We start from the raw sequence: 5,892 nt of genomic DNA, 5'->3' as shown, positions 1-5,892 counted from the left end.
GTTGCCAAGTTCCCCTTTAAATCTCCACCCTAGTTTAGAGTGTTAATAACTGATGGAAGCTATATTAACACAATGCCCCACGGCTGATTTGTGTTCTAGTGAAACACAACCAGTTTAAACAAGAACTACAAGGAAATTTTTTTGGACAAAGTGGTCCTGTTTGCCTCTCTAATGTCCTACAGGTTCCATGAAAAAAGACATGACTCTTAAAATCCTACCACATACATACATTTTGTGTTTGTTGACATGAAGCCAGCTTATCTTTAACACTGATAACCCCACTGAGTGCACTTTTTAAAGAGACATGTATTCTTCCTGTGAGCTGTAACAGCAGATGCCTCCCTGACAAAGCCCTGATTGTCGGTGCTCAGCTCAGTGTGAAAGGAGCATCTCCGTGTCCCCGCTCAGCTGCTGAGCAAACGGATCTGTCTCCGCTGTGGGCCGCCAGCAGCAGTGTTCGCAGGCCTCACTGTAGCCATGTGCAGCACAGGAGTGCACCCGCATCGTCTCATAACCCCATCTCTACGCTTTCTGCCAAGAGCGATATACCTCCTGCGCGCTGTGTTTTATTTATTTACACTCTGGATGTAGAAGTGGACATTGTTACAGTTTAACTCTCAGGTGCAGCCAGTGTGTTTGAGCATGAAGAACACATCCTCCATCTTTAAGCAAAACAAGGTATTGCCATAATTGACCCGTGCACCAGGTTTCCTGCTGGAAGTCAAGGTTCTGCACTGATGTAAGACCCGTGGCACTCTGTAATCATGTCCATACACAGCCAGGATTTAACTACACTCTGGAGGGGAAGACAGAGGGCTTAAGTGGATTTTATTTCAAGGTTCCCTTTCAGGGAAAATTGGCAGCACAGGCCAGAATTCAGATCCTCCTTGTAGTACTACCAGCAAAACGTTTGGTTTTAATTAAGCCGATGTCAACTTGTTGATTGTACTCTTAAACAACACTTAATTTTTACTTGCCATCGTAAAGCTAAAGGATTTTAAACTGTAAGTCAAATGTGAAGGATTGTCTTCGATGAGTGTTTTTAACCAATACTGAGGTGTATAAGAGATAATCCAATCATGATCCAGTGAGTACAATTTATCTTATGCTTGCTCACAGGCTTTACTCAATCGTCTGAAACAACTCTTGTCAAAACAGTTCTCAGCACCCTTTTCAGACCTGAGCAAAATCATTCATTATTTGGTCCTCGAACATATTCAAAGAGCAATGGGCATGCAGCTTGGAATTTCAAATGATTTTGTAATCCTTAAAGAAGTGAGCATCTAAAGATGCTCTGGTGCTCTCACGCCTCCGCACTCATATGATCCAGATTATGTGCACAATTTATCTATTGCAGCCGGGCTGGTGCCTGTCCTTGTCGTTCCTCTACTGCCCTTCGGCTTTGTGTTTACCCGGAGGTGTGAGCGGAGAGACGTCTGTAAATGAAGGGTGCGCCCCAGACTCTGCTGAAGTCATCACCCCACCCACATGGTTCACTTCAGCCCCCTCTGCTCTCAACACCTTTGGCTCCTTCTCAGCAACACCTCTTTGGACGCAGCGATATGGCCTCATACAGTGTAAAAAAGGACCTGTGCGAGACAGTGCTGCTGTCCCTTGACGCTTGATGAAATGTCTCTTTTTATAGGGTAAATACACCCAAATATATAATTCACGCATGTTGATTTTGAAGTGATGTACACCTCCGTTTTAATACATGACTTGGACCAGATGAACGGCAAAGACAGACTGTAGTGATGATGTCATGAGACAAATCCTGCAGCTGCTCCATAGACAGTAAATAATAAGACAAATCCCAAGGCATTTTAGTGGATTAGGCACATCTTCTAATTCACAGCGGTAAGTGCTGCTCGACATTCAAATATAACTTATTTGGATGACAAGAAGTTTCCGCTTCTCCACAGATTCAATCATTAATTCTGTGTCAATAACACACAACCAGTTCATGTCTCCGTACGACATCATCAGTTCATGATCTTCTCATTTCCAATTTATGTAGCAGTAGTCTGAGTTAAAGAGAATAACTGGAGTACAACAATTTATTTAAAAAACTATTTTAGGGTGGATTTTCCCTTTAAAGTGTGTTTGGTTGTTGGAGCTGGTTTTCATGCAGTGAATGGACTCATTTAAGTGAGATTTATGATGCTCTGGTGATATGACGGGACTGTAATGTGCTTGATTAGTTGTATTACTGGAATCCACTCCTCTCTTGGCTGGTTAACCCATCGTGCAGGCAACTTTTATACCCTCAGCTCAAACCCAGAACAGCCATGGTGATGTTGTTTTTCGGGAATGATCCTCCAGTGCTGGTAAACTCCTGGGCAGTGCATTTGCCACAAGCTTCATGAAGACACAGCTCATGGTGCAGGCTCCTCAGGACCACATGACGTGTTCAAAAGTGCCACCCATCTGTCACTTGAAAGAGCTCCGTCCTCAAAGCACAATAGAGACAGAGGTTATAAACAAATGGTATACAAAAGATGTGGGTCCAGTCAGACAGATTGGACGAAGCTTGTTGTTTCTGTGGCGATCCCCACTGTGAGCTACGGCAGCCTTCACAGGAGGGACACCAGAGGATGATGGGATTTGCACATGGCTGATCCGAAGCTGTCACTGTCCGTCTGACAGTTTTTACCCTTTAGGAATACTGTTGATAATACATAATGTTCTTGTTATTTGTCAATAATCCGCTTGCAGCAGCGCCATACGCTGTGCAGCATTTGGTTGAAGATAAGAGGCAAAATGAAAACTAACCGTTACGGATACGGTTCACTGATTGTTTCCATTTGTGAATTCCCTTTTAAGTTCTTGCTTTATTGCATTTAAGATGGCTGTTAATCAAACTCCTGGTTTTAATTTTGATTGGAAAATTATTTATGGTCAAATAGGTTGAATTGGTAATGGAGGACAGGCAGGAATGAACGTACCTCAGAGAGTTGAACTTTTATTTGTTTATCATTGTGGCTTGCATATTTCAGTTATGTTTTATCAAAAATTAACATCATAAAGTGTAAAAATAAAAACATGGTAGTATAAGGGTTTGCCATTAAAACTGAACTAAGTTGAGAACATCTAGTTTATTGTTTTTCTCCCTTTTAAATCATATTGAAACATTTATAACAGCAAGGAAAGAAAAAGTCAAATTAACAATAAAGTTTTCTTTTTGCCAGCTAAGTTACAGATACATTTGTTCACTGGAGCCTAGTTTGGTTTTATCCTGGCGGGATCATGGGAGTATTTTCCAGGGGCATAATAGTAACTCTGCACCCATTCAGGCTCTGATCCTCCTGGGTGAAAGTTGAGTGTCCTTACTTCCCCCCCGGTGAGCCTCCAGATTTGTGATATTGCCTCGGTTCTCTTGAGATTTTAAGGACAATGGTTCAATGCTGTAGAAGCCGTATTATTTATTCCTCCCAAACATTAACGCTGTATTCAGCCAGAGCTGAGCCGACTCTTTTCTTCATTTGGTCAATTTAGAAATTGCATATTTTTCTTTTAAACCGTGACAACGTTTCTACAACAGAAGAATTGTTATATACAGTTTGCACATGCAGGTTTTTGTTTATGTGCATTTACATTTTGGGTTCTTGAAATATTTCATTTGGGGTTAAGATATTCCGTAATCTAAAGGGATTCATCTAATTTACCGATTCGAAAATAAACTTCCAGCTCAGGCTCAAACCACATCTGGATTAAACAATAGCGTGTTGTAAAAAAAAAAAAATCAAATAAATGCGAGTACTGGAAACTTGGAAGGTTTTTTTTACAGTAAATATAATGGGACATATTTTCATAGGCACATTGTAGCTTTTTCACCAGTAATCCCACCATGTCAAAAGCTGATTACTGTGACAGCTAAAAAGCACAATGTAAGTAACATTATCTCCATAAAGCTGGTTTTCATCGTAGATGTGGACTATCTATCATAACTCATCTCTGATTCCGCTGCTATGTGACATGAGTTATTTCATTATCATGAACTCCAGCGACTTGCTTATCCCCCTCTGTTTCCCTCAGAAGGTGTCTTCCCCCTCTGTGTTGCTTGGCGGGTGAGATGTGAAGATCAAAGGGCTGCGTGTTGATCCTAGCTCAGGAATGGAGAGCCTGAGTGTAAAAAGTCTCTCTGTAGACGGGCCCGGTCCTGCTGGAAGCTCCACAACTCCCACACACACTCCGACCTTGTGCCCATTCACAGTTGACTGCCATGTAAAACACACTGAGTCTCTCTGGAAGCAGCATCACAGCCCCACTGTAAATAAGATACATACGTATGGGGCTGTCACACCGTGTGGAAAGGGTTGCTGTGGACCCTGTTTGGCCAACAGTTTTAGACACAAGATCCGGGTGTTCCCAAAGGAAGAGGGCTTGTTGTAGTCTGTAAATGTGTCTGCTCCAGAGACAGCATGACAACACCTGATCTGCTGTTCCCGCCGGAGCACCAGGCCAGCCATGTTAGCTATACCAGTCGCAAGGTCAAGGTCTGGACAACAGCTCACTATTGCCTTTGTGTGAGTGCTGGAGGTGCAGCGGATTCTCAGGGAAACTATAGAGTACTTTCCCACAGCTGGCTCTGCAGCGTATCACTTACAGTGCGGTTAATATTTAAGAAATCAGCCCGTGCAGGAAAACTTTGTGTAACTTTAGGAAGGTTTTATTTGAAACATTTTCAAGAACATGTGCTGGAGGGCATTCGTGTGCATGTGTGTACATCTATATCATGTCAAACTGCATTACAGTAAATTTGAACAATTATATAGTATCCACATGAATTAATAAAGTAAGTTTTTAGTGTTGTTGTGAATTCAAAGAATAATTTACATTTAAATACAAGGGACTGTGTTATCCCACAGCCGAGTGGTTGTTGAATTTTGGTTGTAGTTCTAGTTTTGTTGGTTCGAGAGCACAAAAGAAACATTTGAAAATTGTTTGAATGTAAAACATTGTTTCTAAATGGATTTGGATAATAAGCATGAGACATGGACATTTTCAGTGACTGTAATAAAATGATTCAATTATTCCATATTTTTTCCACAGGGCTGTACATTTGGAATCAACGGGTACAGAACATGTCCTTTTTTTAATTTCAGGGTTTGGAACAATAATGGCACTTTTTCCATTCATTTGGACCAAAACGCTAGGTATGTGTCTGTGTATCTTTATATATCTCGTGAATTAAATATAAAATCCCATAATACATTAATTTCTCAATGTGGCCCTTTACCACCTTTGTTACTTCATTTACAGCCATTATTGTAATGTTAAAACTGATACAGACCTTAATTATTCTATACCAAATAATTATTACTGCTTTAGCAGTGCACCGTGTAAAAAGACAGGCAACTATTTTTATAGAAAACTACAGATACTATAATAGAAAAACTATAATAGCACAAGAACTATTACTCTAATACAAAAAGTTATTTTAAGACACACTATTACATTTTTGTATCAGCTTTAAAATATTTAATCTAACATTTTATAGCAATATAACACATATATGGAAATGGAAATATTGTCTACTACTAAGGGTACTGATAAGGTCACTAAGTGTCCTTTGACAACTTTTTATGGGAGTATGATACCAGAGCAGCTATAAAAATGCCATTAAAATAAGGTCACTATATCGACTATTCATCATCACAGACACACTATAACTCACTTCACCTCCCAGTGGGAATATTATGGGACTGTTCCACAGTATTTTCACTCTATCAGTCAACTACCTACACTGCAGCCCTGCTCCGGTCCCGGTGCAGCGTGCTTTTCTTTCTTATGCTAATGCTGGTCTGACATCAGCAGTGAGATCAAAGCAGGGCAGGGGTACTTTAGAGCAGAGTCTGCCCCCACTCAGGCTCACTCACTCCAACCTCTCTC

Source organism: Morone saxatilis, unplaced genomic scaffold (assembly GCF_004916995.1).
Source record: "Morone saxatilis isolate NCDOM2014 unplaced genomic scaffold, NCSU_SB_2.0 Contig20, whole genome shotgun sequence".
Classification (NCBI taxonomy): domain Eukaryota; kingdom Metazoa; phylum Chordata; class Actinopteri; family Moronidae; genus Morone; species Morone saxatilis.
Note: the sequence above shows the minus strand (reverse complement) of the source record.